Source organism: Lissotriton vulgaris, unplaced genomic scaffold (assembly GCF_964263255.1).
Source record: "Lissotriton vulgaris unplaced genomic scaffold, aLisVul1.2 SCAFFOLD_2744, whole genome shotgun sequence".
Lineage (NCBI taxonomy): Eukaryota > Metazoa > Chordata > Amphibia > Caudata > Salamandridae > Lissotriton > Lissotriton vulgaris.
Genome location: NW_028243956.1, coordinates 23,770 through 36,673, shown reverse-complemented (window position 1 = coordinate 36,673; position 12,904 = coordinate 23,770). Strand labels below are relative to the sequence as shown.

Below are 12,904 nucleotides of genomic sequence, written 5' to 3'. Positions count from 1 at the left end.
GCACATTACGCACGTCAAGGAGGTGTTGGAGAGACTACAACGAAACTCGTTGTACGCCAAGCTTGAAAAATGTCTTTTTCACGTCGAACAAGTGGCGTTTCTGGGTTATGTGATCGATGCCCAAGGATTTAGGATGGATATGAGAAAAGTTGAGGCCATACTCTCCTGGAAAACGCCGCAGACCATCAAATCCGTTCAAAGTTTTCTTGGCTTCGCCAATTATTATAGGCGCTTTGTTCAGGACTTCTCCAAAATCATTCACCCCATCACGTCTCTCTTGCGGAAGAACGTATCCTTCAAATGGGGAGAAGAAGCAGAAAAGGCCTTTCAAACCCTCAAGTTGAAATTTACACAAGCCCCCATCCTCCGGCACCCGAACCCCCAATTGCCCTTCATCCTCGAAACGGACGCCTCCCAATATGCTCTTGGCGGAATATTGTCACAAAGACATCCTACAACAGGACAGCTTCATCCGGTGGCGTTCTATTCAAAGAAGCTCACTCCTTGTGAAGTAAACTATTCCATCACGGACAAGGAGCTACTGGCTATTAAAAGAGCATGCGAGGAGTGGAGGCATTACCTTCTGGGGGCTGTGCATACCGTGGAGATCATTACGGACCATCGTAATCTCCTGTTTTTGAAAACCGCGAAAGCATTGACCCCCCGTCAATTAAGATGGACCCTTTTCTTTTCCGATTTCGACTTTGTCATCAGATATAGACAGGGAACTAGGAATGGTAAGGCGGATGCTCTCTCAAGGTTGGGGGAGGATGACACTGAGAGAACTGTTGAATCACCCTCAATCCTGCAGGGCATCGAGAACATCGAGGCCTCCATTGCCTTGATCACCTCGGACGACTTTCTTGAGGACGTTAAAATCGCCCTCGCTGACCTAGATGTACCCGCATGGATCCTTGAAGAGCCGGATCATCGCTGTGAAAAGGATCATTTAGCGTATCATCACCATGCTCTATATGTTCCCCTCATTGAATTACAAACCAAGGTGATGCAGTGGGCCCATGACTCAGTACTAGGGGGACACCTGGGTGTATACAAGACACTCTCTACGGTGGAACGGTCCTTCTGGTGGCCCAACGTCCGGACTGATGTGAAGGGCTACATAAAAAACTGTGCAATTTGTGCGCAAGGTAAATCATCTCATGCTAAACCGACAGGATTGCTGCGCCCTCTACCCATTCCGTCTAAACCCTGGCATACTGTGTCCATGGATTTTATTGTAGAGATGCCTCCTTGTGAGAAGCAAACAGTCATTCTGGTAGTGGTAGATCATCTCACCAAGATGGGCCACTTCATCTCCCTACCTGGGCTGCCTACCTCCGGCGAATTAGCGAAGGTGTTTTTGCAAAACGTTGTGCGTCTGCATGGGCTTCCGAATGTGATGATAACCGACAGGGGTACACAATTCACCTCCCATTTCTGGAAGGCGCTCTGTACTATCCTCCAGATAGACGCTCGCCTATCGTCCAGCTACCATCCCCAAACGGATGGTAAGACAGAGCGGTTAAACCAAACCCTGGAGCAATACCTCCGCTGTTTCACCTTACAGAACACTATCAACTGGACCACCTTGTTATGGCTTGCAGAGTTTGCGTACAACAATGCTGTGCATTCCACTCTGGGATGTTCTCCGTTTTTCTGTTTGAACGGATTCCATCCAAATATGCTCCCTTTCGAGTGGCCTGGTGTTTCTTTGGTTCCCTCCATCCAGGAACACCATGCGCACCTCCGAGCCGTACTGTTAGAGGCTCGGAACAATCTGAAGAAGGCTCAGAACTCCCAGAAGATGTATGCGGATGCGAAGAGAACCCCAGAGCCCGAGTACAAGGTCGGAGACAAAGTCTGGCTTTCCACCCGTAACTTGCATCTGCGTGGCGCCAACAAACTGAAACCTAAATACATAGGGCCCTATAGTATCTGTGAGGTGATCAATACCGTGGCCATGAAACTCTCTCTACCTGTGTCTTGGTCCATTCATCCAGTTTTTCACGTCTCACTCCTACGGCCTTGCCTCCCGAGTGTTCGATTGCCTGAGCGCCCTGGTCCTGTCGAAGTGGAAGGACAAGAGGAGTACGAAGTGGAGTCCGTTCTGGATTCCCGTATGGTGCGGGGTCGGGTCCAGTATTTGGTTGAATGGAAGGGCTACGGTCCCGAAGACCGCTCATGGGAACCGGCAGATCATTTACATTGTCCTGATTTAGTTGCGCTTTTCCATGAAACTTTCCCTGGAAAGCCCGGACGACCGCCGGGACGGCAGTCCTCGAGAGGGGGTTCTGTAGCGATCGCCCTTGGAAGAGCGGCAAGTTGCCGCAAACATTATGTTTTCAGAAGTGGGCAGAAAAACTACCAGTCCCAGAAGGCCAAGCGGCGCCAGGAGGCTGTACAATGGGAAGAACTTACTTAAGCTCCTCCCCTTGAACAGAACGGGGCTTGTCAATCCTGTTCCTGGTTTGTTTCCATGTTGTTTCCTGCTTTGGAGCCCCTGCCTTGGAGTAATTTGACTAGCCTGTTTTTGGATCGCCGCGACGACGAAGTGCCTGCGTGGCCAGTTGAGCAGACACCCGCCGCGACGACGAAGTGCCTGCGTGGCCAGCACATCAACTTCCCAGCGCGTCTCTGTGAGTAGAACAAAGCTGCGCTTGTGGGGGAAAAGAATTGCGGAGAGCGGGCTCGCTCTCTTCTGTATCTCTAGGTTGCAGTCCTAGAGTCTATCGCCTGGTTGACGGTAGAGTGCGGTTCGCACACACTCCTAATTTGTTTTTGCCTTGGTTTCCTGCATTACGGGGGTTATCGAATCTTGATCCACGTCTGTCCCAAAAGGAGTATTTTGGGATCCTGGTACTGGTTTAAAAAGATTACCGGAGAGAGTTTCATCTTCGGACCTTGTTACAGGAGCTTGTGAGGAAAGTGCATTAACTTTCGCCAGCTGTGGTATAGACTTCCTGTATTACTAGTACCTTCTGATTTTCTACACGGAAAGATCGCTTCCACCAGTGGGAGGTCTTCCCAGTAAAGCCGCTGAAATCGAATCTCGTCTTGAGAAGCTTCGAAGACCCCCTCATCCATCCCCTGATTCTCCCTTGCGACCTCCGGCTGTACTCGCGCCAATCGCGGTGATTGTCCCGTTGTTGGGTGAAGTGCGGTGTGAGGTTGTGAGGACAGTCATCCAGTCGTTCCTGCTGGGCATAGGATTCAGGTTAGTGGCGCATGCGATTCTTGCGCTGCTTACAATCTTTACAGTTTATTGTCACAAGCAGTGTAGAAAAGATAATTACCCCAGCCACAGCTGACTGCACGCTCTTCAAACTCATCTCCTCGCCTCGGCGCTCACCCTGGAACCTTCACAGCTGTGACATTCTAAATGACGTCACTAGCGGTGTGTTCCAAGGTGATTGCAGGGGTGAAGGTGCAAAGGTGTGGCAAGACTTCCCCCCGGGGAGGAAGATACCACACATCCCCCTCCTCTACACAATGCAAGAATACAACAGGTAATCGAAAACAGGTGAATATATTTGCAAACTACCAGGTAACATATTGCTCCAGGTACTTCGGGAGATTAACCACCCTGTGGCTAGCTCTGAGGAAAGGGTAGGATTCCCCAGTACACCCCCTCTCGGGGAGGTCACCCCTCATCAGGGAATTGTCCTCTCTCTCAGCACTATTGTCCTCGTCTTCTTGAGAGGTATGATAACTTACAACTCTTCCTAGGTTCCAAATTTCCCCTCCTGTGTTTTAACAGCATTTTTGAACAATTTCACAATTTTTGTGGGCCTAGTGAATTCGGACCAGTTTGCCCTGCCTGTCGGTGCTTTGATTTTAACCACATCCCCTACCTTGAACCCTGCCTCTTTGACGGAGTGTAGTTTGTCAAACCTGATCTTCCTGTCCAGCATAGCTTTATGTTCCCTGTCCTGCCTTAATGTCTCTCTGGAGGGTCCCGTCCACCCTTTGTGCCACTCTATCCACCCCGGTGCTAACTTCGTGTTGGGTCTTCTAGCCCGGAATAGTTCAAAGGGCGTGGCACCAGTTGTCTGATGGGGGGTCAGCCGGTCGGACTCCAAGCGTTGCCCTACCTCCTCCTTCCAATTTAACCCACTGGCCCTAGCTAACTGGATGCTCTCCTTGAGGGTTTTGTTGAACCGCTCGACCATCCCATTGGTCTCAGGGTGGTACAGTGCACAGCGCTTGTGTTTGATCCCATTTTTCTCGAGGAATTCTTTCATCTCCTTTGAGCAGAGTTGCACTCCATTGTCAGTCAACAGGCTGCTAGGTAGACCTTCCCTGAGGAATAGTTCTTGCAGAAATTCAATGGTCACCTTGGTAGTGATCTCAGACACCATCTTCACCTCTGGCCACCTTGAATAGAGATCCATAAGCACCAAAATGTAAGGGGTGCGAAGCTCACCCGACAGAGGGCCTACAATGTCCAGTGCCACCTCTACCCAAGGACCCACCGGGAGTGGCCTACACTGAATGGGAGGTGTGTGCTGCTTCAACACTTTTGTCCCTGGTTGAACACGGTATGCAGTCTCTTATTTTCCTCTCGATTTCATTATCCATGTTGGGCCACCAGTAGTCTGCCCTCATCCTCTGTTTAGTCTTTGTGATCCCCAGGTGTCCTTCATGGGCCAAATCGACTAGGCACTCTCTCAGTGTTCTAGGTGGAATTAATCTTGTGCCCCGGAACAGACCCTAATCTGTGATTGACAATTCGATCCTGACCATCCAGAACGGACGTAGCGTCTCACTCTGTTTGTCTTTGTCTTTCCCCGTTTCTTTGACCCTTTCACACACCTCCTTCAAAAGCTCATCAATTCTCAGGGCCTCCTTCCAGCTTTCCTCTCCAACGGCCCCCTGGGTGATTACACACACTTTTTCCGCTTGCATCTCGTCTTTGTCGTCATTATCTACCTCGCCTACATCCACTTCCTCTTTCGTTGCTCCTTTGAGGCGTGAGAGACAGTTGGCTGCAAGATTCCTTGTTCCCGGCACATATTCGACATTGCAGGTATACTCCTACAGGTTTACGACCCAGCGCCTGATTCTACTCGAAATCGCGTCAAGCCCTTTCCTGTTGAACATTTGACTAACGGCTTGTGGTCTGTTCTCAGATTGAACTTGGCTCCCCAGAGAAAGTCTCGGAATTTGTTCATTGCCCAGTGTAATGCTAGTGCCTCCTTCTCTATCACCGAGTAGTTTACCTCAGCCTTACGAAGGGATCTTGACGCGAAAGCTATAGTTTTTTCTCCACGCTCTCCCACCTGCATGAGAACTGCTCCCAGGCCTTTTGAGCTCGCGTCCGTGGTCAATACCGTCTTCCTCTTCGGTATGAATGATTTGAGGCTTGGAGCTTCAGCTAGTGCTTTTTTACGTCTTCAAATTCTTTCTGGCACTCTTCGCTCCAACTGAACCTTACGCCCTTCTTTCGCAAAAGTCGTATAGCATAAGTTCTGCCAGCAAAATTCTGTACAAACTTGCTGTAGAACTCCAGCAGTCCCATAAATGATTTTATCTCTTCTTTGATCTTGGGAGGAACTAAGCTGGTTATGGTGTTTTGGAGTTCACCCGAATTCCCTCTGCTGTCACTTTGTGCCCTAAGAAGTCTATCTCTCCACAGCCAATTCTGCACTTTTCTTTCTTCACTGTGAGACCTTGCTCTCTGAATCTCTCCAGTACTTGCCTCAATCTGGTCTCATGTTGCTTGTTGTTTACGCCAAAGATAAGCACGTCGTCCTGATAGCACAAGACCCCTGGGATGCCCCTAAGGATACTGCTCATGATTCTCTGAAATACTGCTGCATCCGAGACTAGGCCGAACGGCATTCGTTTGAATTTGTGGCTCCCATCAGTGTGACAAACGCTGTTAGTTCTTGCGAGTCTTCATGAAGCTTAACCTGAAAGTAGGCCGAGGTCAAGTCAAGCGTCGAAAATACTTTTGCTCCCGCCAACATGCTCATCATTTGTAAGATATTTGGGAGTGGGAACTTGTCAACAATGACCTCTTTGTTTAGAGCCCTGAGGTCGATGCATAGTCGGACTGATCCATCTTTTTTTCTTGCTGAGACGATGGGCGCCAGCCATTCTGTAGCCTCCACTGGTCCAATGACCCCTATGTTGCACAGTTTCTTCAATTCTTCCCTCACGACCTCCTGAATAGCTATGGGAAGGTTTCTGACTCTTTCTACCACTGGCGCTGCATTCTCCTTCAATTTTATCCTGTGGGAATAGTTTTTTAGGCATCCTAGTTCCCCACTGAACACTTCTTTAAAGTCTTCTTATATCTTCCCCAACATCTCACCTACTTCCTGCACTAATATCTGCGGAGTTCTGTTAGGGTCGAGATATATGCCTAATTCTTTTTGGGCTTGCCACCCCAGTATGTTGTCACCCTCTTTGGAAACGTAAATCTTTACGACTGTCAGTCTGCCCTTGTAGCCTACAGTGCCCCAAAAGTATCCTTTCATGTGGATGGGTTGTCCCCCGTAGCCTCCCGGCCTTACATCCATTTTCATTAATGTAAGCTTCCCTCTAGCCACCTTCTCAAATTCTTTTGCGTTTATTATCGTTATCTTGGAACATGAGTTAAACATCGCCTCTACTCCTGTCTCTTCCACCCATATTGTGTCTTTGAGATTGCTAAGCTGTTCGCTTTGTACTTGCAGGACAATTTCATCACACACCCGTGTGGTGTTGTCTTTACCTCGCCTCCTGTAAATAGGACTGCTCCTGCAGCATTGCCTGAAGTGACCATTTTTACCGCACTTGCTACATGTAGATTTCAAAGCAGGACAATCTTTGTCACTTGCCATATTCCCTTGCTTACCAAACCTGTAGCAGTTTTCTCTAAAACTCAAACCCCCTTTTGTCTCCCTCTGCTCTGTCTTCTGATCCTTTACTGCCAACACACAGTCACTTACCGCTGTCACTTCACTCACTTTGACCTTACTTTCGCTGTCTTGCTTAAATTCACTAACACATTACATCATGTGCTCTACTTGTTTAGCCACAATTAGTACCTCACCTAGAGGCGGGTCATCTTTTAACCACAACTCTTCTCACACCCGCTCAATCCTGCACGTCAACACAAACTGGTCCCTGATCCTCTCCCCACATGCTCCCCCAAACTTGCATGTAGCTGCCAGCTTGCGTAAATCTGAGACAAATTCCTCTATGGTTTCCCCCTCTTTTTGCCCTCTTTTGCCAAAATGGTATTGCTCCATGATGGTGCTCGGTTTGGGAAGGTAATGTAAGTCTAACTTTTTTAGACTTATTTCAAATTCATTTAATCCCCTCGCTTCATTAGCACTTAATTCCGGAAGGTGTTCTAACACTTCCTGCCCTTCTGCTCCCTGTAGTGCATTAACAAGGTTACCTTCCTTTCTAGGCCTAAGTTTGGTCCACACACAACAGCATAGTTCTGGAAGACCTTCTTCCATTTGCTCCACTTAAGTGTGGGTTCCCCTGGACTGTTTAAAAAGAAAGGGGGGGCGTGATATTTTGCATGGTTTATACTGGGCTGGCAGGGTACTCCTTGTGCGACTACAATTACTATAGGTTGGATTCTACCTGGGTAGTGTATTGGTACGGTGTACGGAATCACAATACTAGTATACAAACAAAAGAAAAAAACACTAGGGTGTAACCCTGAATCCTCCTTCTCCGTAAACCAGTTCTTTACACAAGGTGACAGATTTAACTACATTCTTCCTGGAGCCCACTAGATGGCGCTGTCCCACACTCAACACTTTGTCTGAAAGGGTCTTTCTCACAATAATTCTGTGTTCCTCTTCTCTACCGCAGTTCTAGTACCCCTCAGACAACAGGACTTGCTGGGGACCAGTGAAGCGACCTCCCCAGCCACCACAGGCTACATTCACTGAATGTGAGGTGTACTGTTTTTAGATTCGCCTCCAGCTGCCTCACAACCGCACCACCATTCTAATGCGCTTGCTACTAGGGCGAAGTCCCACACAGGCTCTTGCCAGGCACCCTGCCCTGCCGCGACGTCCTGGAGGTGTTTCACGGAATCCACACAGTCTCTGCGAACCTTTACGACTCCTAAGATGTCGGTCCCCGCTGTCAGCTCTTCACTCTTATCAGCGCGCACTGTCACTGACCTCACACCTCGCGGCTGCAAAGGGCTCCCGCCGTCCGCTCACCAAATGCCATTGCCTCAATTAGCTTCCCGCTGCGTACTGCCTCACGAGTGGAGCGCTGACGTCCGCTACTCCTTCACCCAACGCTGGAAGGAAACAAACCCTCTGTGGCCTGCGGTGGCACTCACCGGGGCACGCAGGAGATGGCTGTGCTTTGACCAGGTCTTTACCCACAGTGCACCACCGGTCACTCGTTTGGATATTGTCTCCGCACTTCGCGCCAGACTGCAGCTCCACGGACCCAGCAAAGGTAGTCAGGACCTCCGACACTCGACAGCGACGTCCCAGGGCACCAGCACTAACGTTTCATCTCCCGGTAAGTTTACAAAACCGGTATACTTATTGAGAGTGCCAGGTGCTGCTTAGTTTTTCTTGCCAATGGTTCAGCCTCGTGTTTTACTTCTTTGCGTGCTGGGGTCGCGCCTTTCTTTCCATTTTCGCCCGTATCCCGTCATCGTCGCCAGTGTAGTGGGCTGAATAATCTGAAGGACACCGGTCACAGTTGAAATAAAATAGGCGTTTATTGTCACAAGCAGTGTAGAAAAGACAATGACCCCAGCCACCGCTGACTGCACGCTCTTCAAACTCGTCTTCTTGCCTCGGTGCTCACCCTGGAACCTTCACAGCTGTGACATTCTAAATGACGTCACTAGCGGTGCGTTCCAAGGTGATTGCAGGGGCGAAGGTGCAATGGTGTGGCAAGACTTCCCCCCAGGGAGGAAGATACCACAGATGGCTTCCGCCAGGTCAGGACCTGAACACTCTCTGGCACAGGTTTCAGTAATAAATACCCAATCAGACCTACAGAAGGAGACACAATCATTAAATTTGCCGTAAATTTAATCTTAGATCTGGCGTTCAGTCACTTTCTAAACGCAGTAGCAGCGCAACAGCATGGCACCTCTAATCAGGGTGAACCACTATCCGCTGCATGTCCTGCCCGGCATGCAGAATAAATAGCTGGACCGGTCAGGAACAACTAGAGCGCTGCACATCGATCTGGGACAGGAAGAGGAGTAGAGCAGCAAGAGTGAAACACTCACTTCCCTCCGCACAATTGGCGAGCCGTGGTGGACCGGGAAAGGAGCACCACAGGACCCCCTCCCCCCCACCGAAATGAAGAAAAAAAGCGGAAGAGGGCCTGGACAGAATGCAGTAATCCCACAAAAGTAAGCAATTAAAATAGTTTTCAAAGATATTCCCCCATTAGAACGCACACAATGATTCAATACAATTTTAAAATCACAGTCACTTTCTAAACTCAGTAGCAGTGCAACAGCGTGGCACCTCTAATCAGGGTGAACCATTATCACGTGGTGTAGAGGAGGAGACAAATGTGATAATAGTTAAGGAACTGCTGGGTAAAACTGACCTACAAAGGAACCAGACCTGCACTACACCCCCCAACATGTACCAGGAAGAATGTGGCTCCATCAGGTGATTATTAGAAGTTTGAAAACAACAAGAATAGTGCACAGAGGGAGCCAAATGTTGAAGTGAAGAGACAAAAAACAGAGATCAAGAAAGGGCATAGAGAAAGAAGAAACAGGGGAAAAGGAAACGTAGAGTTATAGGAATCCCTACCTGACAATTCTTTTATTTTTTGTTCCCCCAAGGTTAGCAGACACGCTGCACTGCCTGGTCATCCCAGAAAACCTTGAAAGGAAGTAAAGAAATAATTTTGCATCAGACGACAATCACACTTCATCACATTTTACAAATAACCGTCCTGAACTTCCAAAACAAAAGAATCTCTTGTTCTCTGGAGGCCATTGTGAAGCAACTATGGTTAATGAATAAATAGTTTTTTGGTTCAGCAAGAACCATGATCCCTTAATGGAAAAGGTCTCTGTGAATATGGAGTGCACCCAAATTTTCATAGAACAAACCCTAACAACCCAGTCCACGTCTTCATAACCCCCATCTTTCCATTTACAGCTCGTGAAACTTGCAAATCAAAACAATCTTATTTGCAAAGGTATGTTAAAGTCCTTGTACATAATTCTGCCCACACTTCATAAATAAGTCAACCACACTCTTAGATTCATAGAAAAAATGCTCTCGGAGAAACTGCAATTCAAGCTCAAACTGATGCAGAGTTTGAATGCTGAGCAATGGAAGCAGCAAGGCATCAATGTGTTGGCGCTTTTTATCAATAAATAATCTAAAGGGATGATGTGGAGGGTCAGTGTCTTATGAGCCATATAGGATGGTGACCCAAGGACTAGAAGATGGAATAAATCCTTTCCGAGACAAAGCTTAGAACATCGGAATGTTGAGATCCACTGAAGACAACGGAGCAGCAGCAGCCTATACAACCTGATATAGGCCCGCTGCTCTCAACATTACAATGTCCTTATACACTTCCTCTTCCTTGCTATTCCTCTGCCTCTCCTAAATATATGGATTGGGCAGGAGAAGGCAGAAGATAGAGCCTGCAGCAGGGCACACAGGAGCCTCCACCCTTCCTCCTCCCGAAGCTCGCAGTGTCACTGGCGTCTCAGAGGGAAGAGGGAGGGTTCTGCTCATCTCCGGCATCTCTCGACTCACCTGATGATGAAAAGCAGTTTAGCCGAGCCCAGGGAGAACCAGCGGCCGACTTCAGCCTCCTTTCACAGCTATTGTTGTGAATGTTCAACAATTAACCACTGTGGTCCTGCTTGCGGCTGTTAACTGCACTTCCAATCAATCCAGATTCTTTCCTGCAAAATCCCAAGCCTCTTGATTTTTCGTGCAATTTAAATCTGGAGTTAAATACTCTTATGTAAAGCCTGGAAACAAATTAACTCTCGAGCCGCCGAATGTAATATAGAGTCTACTCATTGTGTTTGAATACCAACACCATCCGGTGTATAGTAAATTACACAAGTCATTTTACAAGGTAATTCCCTAGCATAATAACTGGCTCTTAATCACAGTTTAAGTTTGTGGCCATTCATCATTGACCCAATTTGTACGGGAACATTTGCTGGCAGCTTATTAGTTGTTCATTAGAAATGCCTACAACTTGGACTCCTTTCATAAGAGGGGTGGGTTGGGAGCTCCCGTCAGTCTGACTGTGGAACGGGTAGCACATTTATGGATTAAAAGAGATGCTGGATTCCCATTTACTTCTTCTACAAAAGGGCCGTTCTGGGTGACCTCTAGGACTGCACCAAGCATGCAATCCTTCTCCCGTCTCAAGCACCGTCATTGTGTCTGATTCAGTCCAGTAGAAACTCCAAGTGTAGATGCAAGTTGTGGAAAATCCTTATTAATCACTAAAGGATTTTGTTGAAATCCTAAATTTGGTAAGAATTTGACATTCTGTTCTGCACTGGGCTGTGGGACTATCGGGACTGAAGGCATGCTCCAATATATCTGCCTTTGATTCTGCATGCTCGGCACAGAGACCAGTTGGGCTGGGACCATTGGCTGTGACATCCCATTCTGTGCCATCTAAATCATATTCCTGTTTCCCAGTTTTCTGCAAGCATGGCAAGGGGCGTGTCTTATTCTGCACATTATTACTATTTTAGGTATTTCTATTGTCATGGTTAGTAATACCAATAACTTGAGAAAAAATATTTCTGGAGACAACGCTAAAAGGAAGGCAGACACTAAACCACTTTCGTCCGGTCTTCGACTTTGCTATATTGTGTAAATCTGCACTAACTTGTGCCGCTCTCATTATTTTTGATCAACAGACTTGCTTAAACCTTTGTATTTAAATTAAATGATTAACTCTTTATACTTTTGCAAAGAATCTTGGTTTATTTTGGGGCGCTTCACTCTGTGGCTCTTCAACTGGCCAGTTTACAACCAAATTTAACTCATTACAGAAATCTCTTCGGACAATAGTTTTAAAGACTAGATTCAAACCCATCCACAGCACCTTCAAACCAGTTACAATCTTCTTCACCTCCGAGCACCACTCTTCTGGTTCTTTCTAAGCTTGTGGAAATTTGTTGTGAATGTAAAAAGATCAGCTCTCGACCACGGCACATACACATATGCTCCTCCACGCACTTCTAAAAGGAAATTGTTTTTCAAACAACTGTTTCCATCTCTGAACCACATTCGTCAGCAACCCCTATTTCTATATTTTTCCTTTTTGATTTTCTCCCCTTCGTTGTCCATTTCTTTTTTATTTCTTCACATCATCCCAATCTCTTATTGTATTTATTAGTTCTCTCAGATGTGTTCTTAATGGTATAATTGTCACACTTCATATTGCTGAATTCACATTATGCTCTTTTGATAAATCCTCAAGTTTCTCATAAGCGTCACATGCACATTTTGATGTTTCCAAATTCAAATATTTCAATTCTTATCATACCACATTGTCATCTCTGAGACAATCGTAACATTTATAATATCTTCTAATTAAATTTTTAATCTTAAAATATCAATCTCTTTAGTTTGCTGAACTGGGGTAACTGAGCTAAGTCCTGCTTCAACTATCCTTACGTTTCTCTCTCCTGCACCTTTCTCCACCGTTTGCATTTCCATACGAGCCTCATTATGTAGTGGCGGTCTCTCTCAACCAACAAATCATTTAGAAGGTCTTCTTCTTCATAACCCCGCTCATTCTCTCCCATCTCTTTTTTTTGTCATCCTTGTTGTTGTACATTTCTTATCAGCATTTATTTTCCTTTTGTCTAAGTCATCAGTAATCAAAGTAAAATCACCCGCTGCTTCTGTAACCTCCCCCCTCCATGTTTTTTCTCGTAAACTCAACCTTGTATCCA

General features: G+C 47.0%; 1 protein-coding gene across 2 annotated transcripts in view; it reads right to left on the bottom strand.

Moving 5' to 3' along the window:
* LOC147668197 (uncharacterized) overlaps positions 1-12,904 on the bottom strand; it is a 153,759-nt gene that overhangs the window by 120,457 nt on the left and 20,398 nt on the right. For both annotated transcript variants that reach the window (XR_015304147.1, XM_086948712.1), the window contains exon 2: positions 9,759-9,830. The gene's annotated coding sequence lies outside the window, so the exon portion shown is untranslated. The remainder of the gene's footprint in view (positions 1-9,758; positions 9,831-12,904) is intronic.